Below are 18,794 nucleotides of genomic sequence, written 5' to 3'. Positions count from 1 at the left end.
TCAGGCATCACCTCCCCATAAAGCCAGTAGTACATATGGAGGAGGTGAAGCTCAGAAATCATGTGAAGCCTCAGGGAACCATGCAACATTTGACTGAAGAAGCTGGCCGGAGTCACCTCTAAATCTAAGATTTAATCGTTCACTTGAACCTAGTGTTGCCTATTTTACTGGAATTATTCAACGTTTCCTTGTTAAAATACTAACTCCATTCCTTTGAAAAATGCATTGATGCCAAACACAGAACAAAGCAAAAGGCTGATTTTTTTTTCTTTGATTTTGCCCATCGATAAGCGAATGTCTTCAGCATTCAGAGAAAAAATCTGTTCACTGCCAAACTTCTGATTCACCATCTCAAATATCTTGAGCTAGATCAGATGAGCCCTGACATCTACTGTACCAGTAATAGTGTGCCCAGCAGGATCAGGGCAGGGATTGTCCCCATGTATTCAGCACTGGTGAGGCCTCACCTCGAATCCTGGGTTCAGTTTTGAGCCCCTCATGACAAGAAAGACATTGAGGGACTGGAACATCTCCAGAAAAGGACAGTGGAGCAGGGGAAGGGTCTGGAGCAAAAATCTGATGAAAAGCATCTGGGGGAACTGGGGGTGTTTAGCCTGGAGAAAAGAAAGCTGAGGAGGGAGCATCTTGCTCTCTACAGCTCCCTGACAGGAGAGTGTACAGGTGGGGGTCAGTCTCTTCTTCCCAATTAACAAGTGATGGGACAAGAGGAAATGGCCTCGAGTTGCACCAGAGGAGGTTTATGTTGGATATTAGGGAAAGGTTTTTTACCACAAGAGTTGTCAAGCAGTGGAACAGACTGCCCAGGGAAGTGGCTGAGTCCTGGAGGTATTTAAAAGATGTGTTGTTGTGGCACCTGGGAGCATGGACATGAGAGTGAGCGAGGCAGCCTGGAGAGCTCTGTGCTGGCAGTGGCAAAATGCCACGGAGCCGCTGGCAAGGCAGGGAGGCTCCTGGCTCCTGCCAGAGCATAAAGCAGGCAGATCATATTCGTCTTTCAGAGTAGTATTTCCAGATTAAATATAAGAGGGAAGCTCAGAGAGGTCAGAGGCTGAGATTGACTTTCAGAACGGTGCCTTTGACGTCCAAAGAGGGAGGACAGGTTTATTAAAAATGCAGTGTGGATTGCAAATCTGTCACACACCCAAGCCACCACGTGGAGCGGGAGGATGGATGAGGTGGTTATGGAGAACCTGCTGACAACAACAGCCTCTCCAGTGACGAGTCAGGGAATAGTTTGCTGCTATTCAGCATTGTTTTGACAGAAACTACACAAAGCAACCATGCGGGGGGCAAGGAGCAAATGTTCTCTTCCACTTGGAAGCTTGTTTAAAATCCTGTAGTGGGGAAAGACCATGAATGCGAATTAAGTTCTGTATTGATTTAGGAAAATCAGCTTAGTGAGGCAGAACGGAGAGAGGAGAGAAGCAAAGCAGGAACCGTGGGGATGGTGGGGAGGAGATGGCAGCAGCGATGGCAAAGAGGAAGAGCAGGCAATGCAACTGGGACATGCTGGGTAAATGCTCCACCAGATCTGCCCTCTCCCTGGCTTTCCACTGCTCTGCTCTGGAGCACACCAGGTTCCACCTGCTGCACCATTTCTTCGCCACAGTGAAAGTCCCTGTAAAGGAGTAAAGCTGATGATGTCCAGCACAAGGGTATATGCCTAGAGGGAGCTACACCATCTGCAGGCAGATGTTTTGTATGCCTTGCCCAGTTTCACTCCCTCTCATCATCATTCCCTCAGCAGCTGTCTTAAGGCTGCCTCACCGCCATGATGGCAGAACCATTAACTTGCTGCAAATTGAACATTCTCCACGGTAGTATTCTGGATAGAAAATTCTGTATAGGAAATTCTTCATGTTTGGTAAAAACTTAAAAACGACAGTATTAATCAGACAGTGAAGGCACTGACTCTCAAATGTTGCCAAGATGCCTCGCAGGTGTTTAGTTTGGGTTTGAGCTTATGGATGAGTAGGGTATGCTATAAGTGCTCTGTTCTCCTTCTACAAGTGAAAATCTGTCTCTAAAATCATCTCCTTTTTTCAGGAAGTGGAAATTTCAGGCAGATTTTGTGGATGCAGAAGCCAGATATCCTGAAGGTACAGATCACAGTGCATAAGATTAGATGCATTGAGAGAAGTCTCATGAGTCTTTACTGCATCCGACCAAAATGTTTGGTTTAAATTTTTGGTGAGGGAGGCATTTATTGTAGTTGCAGGATGTAGCATTGAAGCATTCAAAGAAGTGTAACTCCCTACTAACATGGGGCCACCACTTTGTCCTGGAAAAGTTTAATCAGACTTAAGTATCTGGACTGTGGTGAGGCTCTGGAACAAGATGTCTAGAGGAGCTGTGGCTGCCCCATTCCTGGAGGTGTTCAAGGCCAGGTTTGATGGGGCAATGTAGGATTTCTTCGTCAGGAGCTCAGGAGCTGCTGGGTGGATCCAAGGGGAGAGTGTCACTTTTCTGCTTTTTTATTTTTAAGGATAAATTAATTTCTGTGTCTACCAGAAAAGCAGCCGCCTCAGGCAGGAAAGGGAAGCTAGAAGAGAAGCCACATGGAGTAACAGACTCCCTGCCAGTAAGTGCTGTGAATATCTTTTCCACGCCATCTCCCAAAGACCCTTCTGAGAGAAAGGGAAATGGTCAGCTCTCCATCAGGCACAGGTTTAGCTTGGCTTGGATCTAGGTAAACTTTTCCAGCATATCAATGACTCTGGAAGTTACAAGCACTAAGCTCTGTGTCTCTCCTTGCAGGGAGGGTCACACACTCAACCCAAACCTGGGATCGTGTGCCCAACTCAAACGGATCAAGAAACAATGGGACAAGCAGTACATGAGTGCTCCTCCCTGTCAGGAGTGGGCTGATAAGGAAGGGGTGGTGTGGTTAATGACATGCCAGGGGGATGAAATAATGTCTTGGATGAAAGCACCGTGATAGGCAAGAACCATATTTATGGGTGTGCAGGGCAAGCAACTTTTCATACATATTTCAGCACTTCCAAAATAAAAAGAAAAGGTTTTCTTTTGGGCCTCGTGGAATAGATAAGAGGATTTATAATAGCTACATTTTTGGTCTATAATCCTTGGAAATGAATGTATTTGCTCCACATGCCAACTATGACATAGAGACAAGCTACATGATCAGCTCATTCCATCATGTAATTTGGGCTTAATATTTAAAGCTGATCTTTCTGTTTCCCGTTGGCCCAGCAGAGCATGCGGCTGTATCACCCTTCAAAGAAATGGTCATGTGGCTGAGAGCCAGTCATGGTTTTAGCAGTGGGGTGCACAACCCTCACCCCAGGCCTTGGCCCTTTACCTCTCCCCTCTTCTGCTGTGCCCCACCTCCTCTAGCAAAGTCCAATCTGGCTTCCTACCACAACTGGTTTAAATTCTGCAGCACCCTTCTCATATGAGAGTTATTTGGGAATCTATCCAGCAGGCACTCACCACCTCCATCCCTCTCCTGCAGCACAGCCACAGCTTATTGAAAATTTGGGCAGAGGTTTGACACAAGGGGAGAGTGCTGGGGAGCAGAGCCCTTTGTCCCCACGAGCTGCCCCCACAAAGAGACACAAGCTGGAAGGACTCTGCTTGGGAAAGAAGTTGAAAAGGAAGCCCAACTTCTGTGGTAAGTGGTAGATGAGTAACCAAAGAAGAAACTTGAACAAAGGATCAGTAAACCCTCTTTATTCATCTCCCAGGTCCATGTCAGGGGGGAGGGGACAGATGATAGCAGGACTATGCTTTGTTTGGACTTTCAGTTTTGATTGTTACATATTTCTGATGTGTCTCTTCAGCTCAGAGACAAACCACAGAATTTTCTTCTTGGCAGAAAATATGCCTTTGTGCTTCTCTAATGTAGACTGTGTCTCTTCAGTCCCTGACAAAGAACAAAACCCACCGAGTCTCCAGGGATCAAAGTAAAGCTTGGAGAAAACTGTGGGATCCTGAAAAAGCCATTGATAACAGGATGCACAGGAAGGATGGAGGATGGGTGTTCACACTCATCCTGTCTGCTGTATCTTTTCAGTGCCCACCAGGCCAGCAGGGAACACTTGATCTGACAGATGGTTTTCTTCAGCCCGGACAAGCCATGGGGGACATCACACACCCACAGTTCCCAGCTTCCGCTCCCAGGCTCTCCTAAATCCCAGCAAAGAACCTCACTGCCCTTTCACACAAATGCCTGGAGACTTTTAGCTGCCCTCAAAGTGTCCACATCCTCATCTGAGAACTATCAGAATTACTGCTCCTGAGCAGAATGGACTTTCTGGCTTGTTCTGACCAAAGCCCTGACACTTGACACAGACACAAGCTTCAAGTGTCCCCTTCCTCCAAGTGGCAGGAAGGTCACTTAGAGTCCCATGTTTATAGAGTGATCATCACCACTCTGTGCTCCCAGTAATTTAGAATAGTTTATGCATTACTCATGCAAACTTAGAATTGCCCTCAAGGACCACAGGACAGGTGACAAAAGCCAAACCAGTCTCCCTAATCCAGGCCCCAGGGTTGGTGAGGAGCAGAACCAGCCCTTCTGGGTGTCAGATGTAATCTCTGCCTTCTAAGTGGTGGACAATGGAGTGTCTCTAATCCACCTGTTTGTATGATTCACTGTTTGTATGATTCACACTGATAAACCCATATATCAGAACTTCACTTGCTCAGGGCTACAGCTGGCTTTAGTGGGATCCCAACAGGTCTTTAAATCTAGGCATACAAGCCTTGATATAAGCTAAAAAAGAAAATCCCATCCTGTTCCATCAGCCTCACCTCAAGGTCAGAAAACAGCTGCTGAGCCACACTGCCATCCATCCCTCACCCAGTTCAGAGCTCTCTCTCAGAAGATTCCCCTTGTCTTTAATTTAAGGTATGGGTCTAAGGCAAGCACATTTCTCCATAAACAGTGCAAGTCACACAGCCCAAAAGCATGTGGGAGCCAGAGGCTGTTCTTGGATTGGGTTTTCAGCTCCAGAAGAAGCTTCCAGATGTGTCATGACTGGCATGTATGCTTCCCATTGCTGCAGGATCTGAGCTCTTTCTGCATGAAATCAATAGCAAGTCAGAGGGGAATTTCCTGGACTCATTTGCTTTCTCTCTCTCTTTTTTTTTTTTAACATACACATAGGTGTATAGAAATATACATTATTTCTCAATATTGTATTTGAGAAAGTTGTTGGTTTGTTTTGGGTTTTGGGTTTTTTTGGGTTTTTTTGTTTGTTTGGTTTGTTGGTTGGTTTTTGTTGTTTTTGTTTTTGTTTTTTTTTTAAGAGGATTCACTTCTCACCTCATTTATTTTGTGGCTGTTAGAGTTACAACGTTAGTGGCAAAGCCAGCACTGCAGAGTGGCTTTAGAAAGGGTCCTCTTTATGGTAGAATGGCTTTTCACAAAGAGGGGTGGCATTTTTACAAAGAGGGGTGGCATTTTTACAAAGAGGGGTGGCATGTTGGAGGGATTTAAAGCCAGTCAAGCTGGTCTTGCCTGATCTCTTCTTGAAGTTCACTCCCTCTTGGTGGTTTTCCTCAAGAAAGAATGCTTTGTCACAAGCTCTCTCCAGCCCTGCCCTAGGCTTTGTGATCAAATGCTGAAGCCCATATGAACAGCTTTTGTACTTTCTGCCTGGAAAACCTCTTTATCCTCTTGCAGAAACATTTTCTCACGATTTCTTTGGGCAGAAACCACTTGCCAGTTGAAATAAAAGCCTCACTTTGTCTGTCTCTAACCCTCTTGATTGTATTAAAAGGCACTGGATGCATCAACAAATTTTAATTTCACCTCAAGATAAAAAAAGCCTCTCAAACACTTAACACTAATGTCTCTGCTTGGAATCATATTCCAGTCTCCATCCTGTTTGTCAAAACCAGAAAGTCAGTCCTGGTCTTCCACCCTCTGGGTCTCAAAGGTGGCCCTGAGAGTACACTGGGTCTGCAATTATTGTGCATTTCTAAATTGAGAAAGGGTTTGTAGAAACAAACTGAGTGAAGGGGAAGAAGTAAGATCCCTGCTTTTATAATAAATGCAGGATTAAAAAGACAAAACAAAAAAAAACAACCAAAACCCAAAAACAACAACAAAAAAAACCTTACTGGGGATTTCTTGCGGAAAGGAGTAGATTTATGGAAAATTTTGAAGGCTTTTGCTTTTGGACCAGTTTGGAGGAAAATCAAATTTTGCTGGTTTTTGTTTTCCCAGGAATGATATACACACCAGAAACAGACTGTGATTTGCAGCTTATCTACAGCCAACTCACTGCTACAATAGAGCACATTCCCTGGCTAAATTTGTTGATTTCCATGGGGGTTTTTTATCCTGATTTCTGCTTGTCCTGCAATATTTGCTCTGCACTTGCAAAGAAGACACACGTGAGGTCCTGAATACAGGCTGATTCCCAATCTCCCAAAACAGAATTTACTGGAAATTACCTGAAATAGCCATATTTTTAATAATGACGGAGTGGTTAAACCTGGAAGGAGAGTAGGAATTATATTAAAGTTGCTTGTCATTATTTTAGAAAGATGAGGAGACAGGAGGCTACAACAGGAAATATTGCCTAATATTTGTGCAAAAGATAAATCCCTTTATATTCCTTTCCTGTGGCTTTTACAGCACCATCGTGAATTTTCCCCAAACCTGAAAGGGAGGACAGAGCTCACAAAAATGGCATTACAGGTGACAAACAGCTCAAGCTAAACAGGCCATGAGCTGTGGCCAGACATTTGCCACTGAGAAACAGGGTCAAAGCTTTCCCTGCATAAAGGAGCAGGTCAGAGGCAGAGCACAGGAGATCCATCCAAAAACTGGCAAGAAAATATCAGCTCAGGAGTTTCTGGCTAGTGAGAGGAGGAAATTTAAGATTGGAGCTGGACACAGGCAGAGGGGTGAGCCAGGTCTCCCTGCGTGCCCTCAGTAGACATCCACGTACTCCTCTATGTAGAGGACACAAACATAGATCACGTTTATGAAAATAGCAGTGTTTGCACAAATTTCTCACAAAGAACAAGTCGTGTAGGCTTCTTTACTCATTTCTTTACTCTCATTGACATTTGCTTAAAGTCTTGTTCTTGAGACTTTTAGTTTCTAGGAATAGTTGCCTTCAACTTCCATTGCATCCCACCCTACTTCTGGTGATCCTGCCAGTATGTGACTATATTTGAGAGACTGGATATTTAAGGAACACAGTCTAGAAGATAATTTCCTTGAATAAAAATATTCCCTCACCTCCTCACTCTTTCTGTGTGTTTTGGTGCCAAGGGAAGGTACTGCTGGATTTGTGGAAATGGAAAAGGAATAGATGTGGCCCTCTGTGATATGGTTTAGGGCAAACAGTGGAGCAGAATTAAAGGTTTGGTTTGATCTTGGAGGTCTTTTCCAACCTTAATGATTCTATTATTCCATGCCATTATGTCCCATAGCTAGCAAAGACAAGCAAGCAAGTTTGCCCAAAGCAAAAAAGCAAAGTTGAAAGCAAAGGGGGAAGAAAAAGAGGAAAAGAAAGGAAATCCTCATCAAATCCTCATTTATATATTTGCTCTTGATGCAGCAATACTGCCAGATGGCTGAAATGTGAGGCCAAGTTGTGCAATGCTGCAAAAGGCTTTGCAATAAGAATTGAGAAAGCAGAAGTTGCTGGTTTGTGTGGTTAAATCCAGCTGCCAAACACCCAGGAATGGAAAATATCCCACAGCAGGGCCATTCCTGCCTACTCTCAGGCTGCTGACATCCCAGTGCATACTGCAGGTGTTTCTCCAAACTCACAGGAGAGACCTACAGCCAGGAGCCTTCATGGAGCCTGTTTTCCCTGGGAGTGGGCTGTGCTGTGGGACACCCCCAGACCCACTCACACCTCTCATTCCCTTCTCTAAAAGCCCCCTTGCCCACACTGCTGCCCCGGGGTTCTGCAGGGATCAGAGTTCCAGAGTCAGCTGCACATTAACCATGGAGGAACATGAAGTGTGTCACACCATGTGTGTCACACCACAATGCTCCTCTGATTGATATGGGAAGCACAGCACAGCTTCCAGGAAGGAGCAGCACCTCAATCCACTGACACACCAATAATGGGCTGCAGCACTGCCTTCACCCCAGCTGCACAAAGGGGTTCACTGCATGAGCAGAGCTTGGGTATTTGGGTAAGAGGGGTCTCCTCCAGCAGAAATGCTGGGGCAGGGCAAGGGACAGGTGGAAAAGATGCAGTCCTCTTTTTTTGTTTCTCTACTGGAATTCATTTAAGAAGCAAACAAATGTTTGCTCGTGCATTTTCTGTCCAGCCCTTCATGTTGAGGTTAAAAGGGAGGAAACGGGGTGGGAGTAACATTTCATTTCTCAGTTTGACAGAGAAATTGGAGGCTTCAGAGAATTCCAGGACTGTGCAGGAAGCATTTTCAAAAAATGTGGGGTTTTGTTAGAAATGTGAAAGTAGCCATTTTCCCACAGCCAGGAGTTAGGGTCTTAGAGGATCCCCTGACCCACAGACAAGTGTCCTTCTCAAGGCAGTGTGGGTGGCTGACAGACACAGCACAGGTGCTGTGCTTGTGCTGCCTTGGCTAGAGAAATACTGGAGATAATCAGATTATACAAGCAAATCTTGACGTTCTTAGCATTGCCCTTCCCCTCACTGCCCCAGGACAGCTATTGAAGTTCTGGGTAATGTTCATCATTTCCCAAAAAGTTGTCTCACAGAAGGTAGGAGCTACAGCCACTTGCAGCTGTTTCTGTGCTCCCACACAGCAGGGGAACATCTGAGATATTTTTTCTTGATTTTTCCCTTTGTAGCACTCAGCTGATCTCTCTTGGGTCACAGCAATGGAAGGAAATGAAGCTGCTCTGGGATGGCAGAGGATGCTGTGTGCACATGTGCCGTGAGAGGAGGTATAAGGGGGCAGGGGGGCTCAGTGACTTGGATGCCATCGTCCAGCCTCATGTGCCCCTGGCCTGGGGAGCCTCCATGCCAGGATGGGCAGGCAGGATGTGGGATGGGCATCCTGCTGAGTGCCCTTGTGCTCCATCCCACTGGGTGGGACAGATGCTGACAGCATTACTTGGGACTTGCCAGGGACCTCTGCAGTTCCCAGGGGAAATCAGAGCAGCCCAAAGGCTCCTCTGAATCTATCTTAATCCCACGTTTTATGTGAGTATGGGTGCACATTACCTGGCAGGCTGTGGAGAGAGCGAGAAGCCTGTCCTGTGATTAAATAAGCACTGCATAAGGGCAAAAGTGGATGCCACAGACAACTTGAAGAATGCTTCCAGCCTATATCACCAGCATTTTCAGGCCTTTAGTGGTACACTAGAGGCCTCAAGTGACAGCAATCCAGATGTCACTTGTGTCAAACAGCACTGCAGTGAGGTGCTCTATGTACATCACAGTATAAAACTGTATATACAGTACATCACAGGATAAAACTTCTTCAGATTCCTGCTTTGCACTGCATATGTGTAGGTACCACTGCAATTCACCAAGCAGATCTTCCTGTTTAGATATGAGTCCTGCAGCACCTTTCTATGTGACATTCAGATGTACCACATGTACCAGCCCACCAGCCTTCCATACAGCCATCCCCATGAATTAGCATCTGGAGTCTTGGCTGTAAAACTCAAAGTAAAAACTTTGCCTGCAGCTCCTCAGAGTGCCCCATCTCTCTCGTCTCCAATGCAAACCTCCCCTACTGATAATCTGTAGCACTGAGGTTCTCCTGTTGGCCCTGAGAACATGCTGTGTGTCTTGCACACATTGCTCAATGGGTTTCTCATCTCCCTTACTCTGGTTTCAGGTGTGCCCCTTCACCACTGCAGAACTTCCTTCCTTCCTTCTGCCACCACCCTTCACTCCCAAAGAGCCTCTGCCATCCATCTGTCCCTCTGCATCCAGTGATGTTCTATTCTTAGAACAGTTTAAAAAATTCACCTAAACAAACAAGAAAAACCCAAACAAAAACCAAAACCAACCAAACAAAAAAACCCCAAAACAAACAAAACAAAAAAACCCCAAAACAAACAAAATAAAAACTAGTCCAGAGCAATAAACACAGACACCAGAAACAACTTTTTAAAGTCTCTGGTTACGTCTGTCTCACAGTATGGTAATTCAGATTCTGCATCTCACAAAACTGTCCATGAGCTGAAAATATGTGACCTCTACAAGGAGAAATAGATAAATCTGCTTGGTCTCCACAAGTCACCAGACTTTCAGGGTAAAGAACGTTCTGCAGTCTCTGGTTTATTTTCAACTTCGCTTCTGCAATCATAAAAGTCTATTAGTGCTGAAAACCTGGAATTGAACTGCCCTTTGGAAAAACTAAACTTAGATTAATGCACAGCCTGGTCTGCTCAAAAGCATGAATTAGTCACGCAACATTAAATCATTCAGATAAAAGTCTCAGAAAAGCAAGTACCTTTCTTTCATGACTGGTACTTGGCTATTAATAAAATTAGTGTAATAACTGTGTTTCTTGCCTATCAGTTACTCAGATGGGGGTCACTGTATTCTTGTTCCAAAAGAGAATTTCTTTAAGCTTGTTATGATCTGATGGATAAAGACTTCTCCATTCTGCTTGTTCTTGTTCTAAAAGTTTGAGCAAACTTAAAGCCCTTTTAATAAGTGTCCCCATTTCCCACAGAGCACAATCCCACTGTGAGCCCTGGCTGCTGACTTGGTGCAGAAGATACACTCAGATCCAGGGGTACCCAAACCTGCAGAGACTGAAAAAGACCCCTCAGCCCTGAACATGGGAAGTGCAGCGAGATGTCATCCCCCACAGAAAACATAATTATTGCCCACAGGTTGGAAGGAGCAGCCTGGTGATCCTGTGTAGTCAGAAGTGGGCAGAGAAAGACCTGCCAGATCATGTCCCCGCATGTGGCAGGGGCACCTGGGTTTGTCAGGCTGGAAAGGCCCTCCTGAGTCATGAACTGATCACCCCCAAACTCCTCTTCAACCCTACAGTATGGGATGGGTCAGCTGGCAGCAAAACAGCAGCCTCTGTGCTCCTATTTCTGCTGAAGCTTGGCAGAGCTTTTGGGGGAGGGAGTGGCGAGATCTTTATCACGAAGTAGCTTTAACAATTCTAACAAATGTTTTGTCTAGCAGAACAGTTCTGTGGGACCAGAGCTGAAAGCCAGGAGGGACCCTCAGAGGAGCAAATCAGTTTGGGGTGAAGCTCTTTGCTCAGGCAGTGCCAGCACTGGAGCCCTCTGTTACAGAGTGACCCCAGTTGCCCATCCCTGGTCACTGTGTAAATGCACCAATCTTCATGCCAGCACCAGGACAGCGGTGTGGGAAAGGAAGAGGGAGAGGATGGGCTGCCCTTTTTGACTGGTGTTAACAACAAATTTGATCTTGAATTTATGCTGTGGGAGCCTTGAAGAACAGTTTCTCACCCTCAACTACTCTGCCCGTTCCTTTGCCTTGTAGCCTTGTCCCTGCAGCTCCTTCTGGCTCAAGATTAGGTCTACCACATTTTTAGCTGGGATTTGCTAAGAGGAAAATCCTTGTTACTGTTTAGGAACCAGCTGATGGCACATGTACAGTGCGAGGAGGATGGGCAGCTACAGCAGCAGCAGCAGCTTGGACTCCCTGGACAGCCAGCACACAGAGCAGAGGGGCTGCACTCCTCTGCTGGCATTAGACAGGAAAATGAGCCAAAGAGCCTTGAAAAACCCTTTTATCTAAACATCACTAACATTGGTAGAAATACGATCTAAAAATATTCTGCTTTCACAAGATGAAAACAAGATGCACAGCCATGGGGTGCCTTAGTGCAGGTGTTTGTCACGTTCCCCCTTAATGGGCACGTTCCTCCTCAGTGATTTATCCCCAGCATTCCTCCAGCCCCCCTCTGTGCAGGTGGCATGTGGAGGGGCTGAGCTCTACATCACAGGGCAGGAGGCTGAGTACAGCCTGCAGCACAGTGTGCAACATGCAGAAATGCAGACCACAGAAGAAATATCTGGGGAAAGACATCCCCTCACTGAGGGTGTATTAAAACCTGTGAGCCAGGAGCAACCCATATAATGTGTGCTTTGGGGGAGGACACAGCTGCAGTGGGAACTGAGTTGCTTTTATTGCACAAATCATTAAATGCATGTTACGTGGGGTAGTAGCAATGTGGGAAGGATTACTCCCTCCTTTATTGCCCAATGAAATTCATCTTTTCACCCGTGTACAGGAATGAGAAAAGGTTTGGGGACTCCTTGTGTCCATTCCAGCAAAAGAATGGGAGAGACCACCACCAACTCCTATATGGGTTATCACGTGCATTTACAACTTTATATCAACATGAATACAAAGGGTTGGGGTGTCCTAGACCAGCTCCTGACCACGACAAGCCTTGGCAGGGCAGAACTGGTGATGTTCTCCCACATGTGGGCACTGGCCAGGCTGCTGGGCTTGGGTCCCATCACACTCAACCCACATTCTCTGGCTGCAGCCCTCACCAGCCTTTCTCTTGACTCTGCTCAAGAGATTTTTCTGGTCTCTGCTTATAAAATCCTCTGAAGGAAGCAGGACCTCACTGTGCTGGATGAGCACCAGCACTGGTATGACTCTTCAGCCCCTACACCCATGGTTTACAATCAGTTTAAGCCAATCTGAGAACATATTGTCACCCAAAGATGTGGTTCTGCCTACTCCCTGCCCTGGCTGCATGTTTCTTCTTGCTCCCTTGTGTCAGTACAACTTGTGGTGCAGCTACCAGCTAGTTGATCTGTTTGGTGGCTCATTTTTCAGCCAGATCAGCAGGCTGGCCTGCCTCACCATGTGGTTCTACAGCTGCTAGCCTGGCACAGTGGTGGCAGCAGGAATGCACAGGGTTGGGTTGGGATGGTACAGGCAAGCAGCACTGTCCCGTTTGGCAGCCAGGCAGAGCTGGATTGGTTTGAACTTCTCACGAAAATCTGCTTTTAATTTTCACTTTGGTAAATACGAATAATTCTCTTTTAATGGGGAAGTTGTGCAGCTCCATTGTGTTTCAGAATCACTTCAAACACAGCATCTTTCTGCAGATCATAACTGAGTAAGTGTGTTGAGCAAATAATATTTCAGCTGCTAACAGTTGAGTCAACAGCAGGGTAATCAGGATTTAATCTTCTGTTTCACAGGGGGAGACTGCACTGCTATTTTACAAAGTCTTTTTTTATCACAATAGGATTCCCTGAATCAAAGGCTCACAGGTGTGATTTTTGGCAGGGAACAAACAGTTACATTCCTATCAAATGAATTCTGCTTTCCAAGTACAAATAACTTCCAAATCCTTGCTCCAGAATTGCTTTCCAGAAAAGGAAGGTGTTGCCTTCCCATGAGTTCAAAGGCCCATTGGAATGTGGTGTTTAGGATGCTGCTAACAAGGAATCTTTCATTACTGAGGAACAATTCATTGAAGTTTAACCAGGCTAAAATGCCTACAGGAGGGTCAAACTACCAGAATTTGGAGAAAGAAGTGAATTCAGCCATCAGCAGTAAGAAGAAGGCTACATCCCCTTTTCTTTTTCTGCAGAAGCTGAATAAAACCCCCATGCTCCTTAGCTCTAAGCAATGCCCTTTCAAAACCGATGGAGTAAAACAGACATCTCTTTCAAAGACAAGCTGAAAAGCTGCTGAATTTTCTTGTTGGTCTTTGTGGGAATATTGCTATATAATAGTCAACAGCTCTGCTCTTTGGGAGGTTAGATTAGATGTGCATAAAGATTCCTTCTGCCTTTTCAGGCTATTCATTTTGTCATGGATTTCTTTCAGAGAGCCTTCTTTTTATTACATCAACATTCTGAAGACAGGCAGTGATTTCTAATTCTCTAGAGGACTTTGCATGACCACGTCAGCAGAAAAGAGCAATTTTATCCTGCAGGGATGTGGGAGTACCATAAATGAGAGGCTACCAATATGCAAGATGTAAAGGAAAGCAACTTCTTTCCCAGGAATGTGAAGTGGCCAAACCTTTAGCTGTCAGCTATGGTCTGATTTCAAATATCTCATGAGACACTAGAGGAATCTGATACAAATTCATTTCTTGGGTGTTTTAGTATTGACAGACTTCCTTGTAGAATTTATGCAAGCAGTAGATTAAGGCCAGCAGGTCATTTGAGCCTTCAGGCTGCTTGCCAGGGTGTATCCTGGATTAAGGCAGGAAGGTGGAAATAAAAGGATGGAGCAGTCCTCCTGTGCAGGTGGGATTTGTCCATAAGCAATATTGCTCTGCGGGGAAGCCATCCACCCCAACTCTTTTAGGACAGCTTCTTGTCCTCCAGTTCTGCTTGGGATACCTTTAGGAGAGACAAAGTTAGGGATCAGGGAGCTCAGCAGAGCATGAAACCTGTATCTCAGCAGCCACTGCTGATCACAGTGAAACTCAGTGTTTGCACAGGGTGAAGCAGAGCCCTGTGCAACACCAGCTCCATCTGTGGGGTTACTGCAGTGGGACTGCTCCCTGTCCCACCAAAACCTGCTCCAAACCTCCTGAGTCCCAGCTGTGGCAAGAAACTGAGGAGCAGAGGGGACCAACACAGAGGGCAGGAGTGAAGATGGGGCAAGGCTGATCCATGTGCCAAAGCTGAGACGAAAATGGGGTCCTCCCTCTGCAGCCCAGGACTCTGGAGATAAGGATGGCTCTGCTGGGGAGGAAGGCAGGTGAGGAGGCACTACACAGACCTGAAGCATATGCTGTCTGCATATGCTGCTCTGCAAAATCTGGGTTTACAAAGGAGATGCTCCAAAACATTAAGTCTTATGAGACTTTCATAGATTCATAAGAATCTCTCTGTAATACACATTCAATCCAGATGGATGTAATACCCAGAAAGAACAGCCACCCTCATCTTCAGCAGCACCTGGCAAGCTTGGGGTATTGCAGTTGCTGACTCTTCTCTGTAGAAGGTTTTGCAAATGGCAAAAAGCAAAAGGCAGGAGGCAGGAGCTATGTTTGTAAGAGTCTCTCTGAAGTAGAGAGGAGAGTTGGTTTAGGAGGTGCTCCATAAGTTGGAAACAAGCCACCATGCCCTGTACTACATGTTTTTTCTTAGAGAGCAGAAGATACTGAAGAGAAACCTCTGGCAGAGCTGCAGCAGTCTGGGGGTGCAGCTACAAGAGCTGCTGTAAAGTGACTTGATACGATGGGAAGGGGGACAAAAGATGGGAAAGGGAAATTAGCTTCTGGGAGGGGGAAGCCACCATGATTTGCTTCTCCCAGCAAGGCAGGGCTTAATGTCTTCTGCAGACAAGGAAGCAGCCTTCCACTGCTACCCTTTCCAAGCCCAGATCACTGCAGATCTCAGGGTAATAAATCTGTCAGTCCCTCAGCAGAGACAACTCCCCTCTGCATTCCTGTGCAGACCTGCAAAAGATTATTGGCCAAATATCTCCCTTTGAAACCAAAGCTAAACTTCCAGAGCTCCTAATCTGACCCTGGCAGTGTATCAGCCACACAAATCTCCTGAAATAATAGATAGGATATGTTATAAATTGCAGTAAGGTAAAGCTCTGCATAAGATCCTTGCATCCCAGTTACCTGGGACATCATTTCCCAAACTCCCCCACCCTTGTTTTCAAGCCATTCAATGGACAAAGATAAAAAAAGAGGTTAAAAAAACTAAAGTGGAGTAGCTAATTTATAATTTCTTGTTGAAAAACAGTTGCCTTGCCATATTAGATTGCCCATGTCCTCTGAAAGACCCAGAACGTTAATCACACATGTTCACCACACTCCCCTAGGGTAAGAAGAAAGATGATGGGATGCCAAACTCCTGCTTCAGTTCACTAATTCTGCTAAGCTGCTCCTTATTATTTCACTTACAGACCTGACCTGCAATGTAACTGGTTTGGGTTCCTGCCCCCAGCTCCACCTGCACAGAGCAGGCTGGCAGGAGGAGCAAAGCACAGCTCGGAAGATACATAACCATTATCTTATTACCCTTTGCCATCAGCAGAGATCCATTATGACTGTGGTCCAAAATACATTAAAAGCCTTGGAAGTGATCATTTACAGACAATCAGCAGCACCATTGTAGTTGGGTATTTCTAGAGGTTGGCTGGTGTCACCCTTGCAATGCATTTAATGATACAACCAGGAAAGACAGAAGAGCAGAGCCAAAATACCACCACTGTTACCAACATCAATATTTTAGAAGCCATATTATGAAACTAGAGCTTTCTGACATACAGTCATGGTGAATATTAATAAACTTACTAGAGCTGATCCAAGTTTTCCATCTCGGCTTTTTGTTTTGGTGGTGTTTTTTTTTTTTTTGTTTGGTTTGGTTTTTTGTGGTTTTTTTTTTTTTTTTTGGTTTGGTTTTTTTGGTGTATTTTTGTTTTGTTTTGTTTGCCAAACAACAATAAAGATTTTTTTAGCAGAAAGATACATCATTTCAGACATGAAATGGTATGATTGTGTTTTGGGACAAAGAATAAAAGATTGAAATTACAAAATACATAGTCAGGTGTCTGTGCTGCTCTTGTTCAAACTACACTGACCTCGGGAGGAGCAGGAGAGGAAGCAGGATCAAGACAGGTTTCAACCACCTCCTGAAACTTGCATCACTTCCAGTTTTTCAGCATAAAGTTTCTTTTTTCCCCTCCCACTTCTGCCTCCTGCTGGCCACACTCTCGGGTTGTGATTTCTTTGGTGACATAAATTTCTTGGGTCTCACACCCTCTGCATTTACTTCTCAGCCCTTCTAGGAGTCCACCACCCTGCTGGTTGTGCTTGAACCGACTGCACTGGGTCTAAAGCCATAAGCAAAACGAGCTCATGGAGCTCATCAGCCCAAAAATTTAAATTATTTGTTTATTTTGGAGGGGGTGGGAAGGAGGTGGGGAAGCAGCACCCTCCAGATCCCACATCTAGCATTTCTTGTTATAAATTACACAGGCGTTTCAAAAGCCAGGTTGAGTTTTACAACAGCACATGCACTTTAGGGAGAAACATTAAGAAATAAAAGATGAAAGGCAGGCTCAGAGGAGAGGAAAGCAAGAAGTGTGGAAAAGGACCAAAGGACCAGACCCACACACTGTGACAGCTATCAGAGCAGAGAGGAAAATCACAGTGACACGGTATTTTAGGAAAGAAACTCATCATGAAAAACCCATCAGAATAGATGAGACTTCTTTCCTCCAGTGCCTTGGTGCATCTTGAAGAGCAGCATGGTTTCTTTAAATAAACTGAGTGTTTTACACAGTCGTGCAGAGAGAGTTCTGGGTAGGAAAAAAGCACTGAGCTCAAATAGTCCCCCTCCCATGCTGGAGAATGGATGTTCATGCCCCAAGGGCAGGTACAGCCAGTGATCACTTTCCTGCATCCACCTCCAGCACAGGGAGATGGGGGGAGCCCAGCAGAAGCCCCTGAGCATTTCACCCTGTGAAAGGGAGCAGTGGCAGCACATCTCTGCAGAGGAGCCCATATGGTGATGAGAAGTCACCTCGGCATGTCAGTGTCAACTGCTGACATGGTCACAGCTTTGTCTGAGACCCAAAGTATCCTGCAAACAGCACACTGGGCTCCAGATGCTTCTTTATATCTGACTATTTGCATTCCTCCCTCTTGGGGTTTAAACCTAGCTAGGCTTTGCAATTAGCTTCACCAGAGCTGCCCGTTCTTCTCGTGCTTGCAGCAAATGCTGAGCCTCTGACATGAAATGGCTCAGGGTTTGCACTGTGGAGGGCAATATAACAACCAGCTCACTCAATCTACATCCTTATATATCTGTCCATTCTTCAGAGCAGGGCAGAGCTTGAGCTCATGCCCTGACAGGCCTGAGAGCTTAATCCCAGGATATTCCACTGGGGTGGTGTTTATTTTATAACTTCAGATGGCAATCAGGGCTGCTAATGAGCTAACACATGGGTGAGGAGAGGGGGAGAGCTGCTGACTGGGGGTCAGTGGAACACCCCTTCTACTTCCCACATCCCTGCTCTCCCTTCCTTCACATCTCTGCCACTGCAATTCCACTAATTTCTGTGTCTTCCATCTCAGTCCACTACAAAGACTACCAGTTTCTTTTTCTTTTTAAAAAAAATTATTGACAAATAATGCCTTTAAACAGGCAGTCTTAGTGAGATATTATGCCTGTTCTCTGCATGTGCAGTTCTGCTGAGTTAGTTGGAAAATCAAGCTCCTTCCTGTTGCTGGTAGCATTTGTTCTTTGGCTGAGAAATGATGGCTGAAGGGAATGGAAACAATAGGATTCAATGAGCATTTGCTTCCAGGGGGTTTCTTGCCAGCGCAATTCCACAAGCAAAACTAACAATAATGAAAAATGACATAAGTGTTAATACTATCTCTGAGAAGAAGTTAAATTGCACAAGCCTGGGGAGCTGAAAGAATGGTTTAATTAAAATCTGCTTGTGTCCGCTTTCTTCCCTATGTATGAGCAAAGCCCTCTGGGAAAATCCTCCTACAAGAAAGAAATATCCCTCTGAAAATGGAGAATTCCACAAAAACTTATAGCCAGAAAAATAAGGACAAGCAATTGCTTAAGGCCACTGGCTTCAGTCAGAGCCCAAATAACTGGTTCCAGTCCCTGCTATCCCTGGAGCTGTGCTGGGGCAGGAGCAGCAGTCATCCATGGGCTCTTACAGTTATTTTCAGATAAAATCTTGTTGACATAAAAATTCTCTTCTTCTCCCTATGCATTTACCTGTATCTATCACCTCAGGGCCATTTTTGGACCTTAAATTATTTTCCCTTCCATCACTCTAAATTGTACATGAAGAGATTCCATCCTACTAGTGAGATTTTTCTGCCAATGGATGGTGACTCAGCATAAATAATTTTCCTTTACTGCT

The sequence above is a fragment of the Cinclus cinclus genome, chromosome 4, assembly GCF_963662255.1.
Source record: "Cinclus cinclus chromosome 4, bCinCin1.1, whole genome shotgun sequence".
NCBI classification, from domain to species: Eukaryota; Metazoa; Chordata; class Aves; order Passeriformes; family Cinclidae; genus Cinclus; species Cinclus cinclus.
This window is presented reverse-complemented; position numbering follows the sequence as displayed.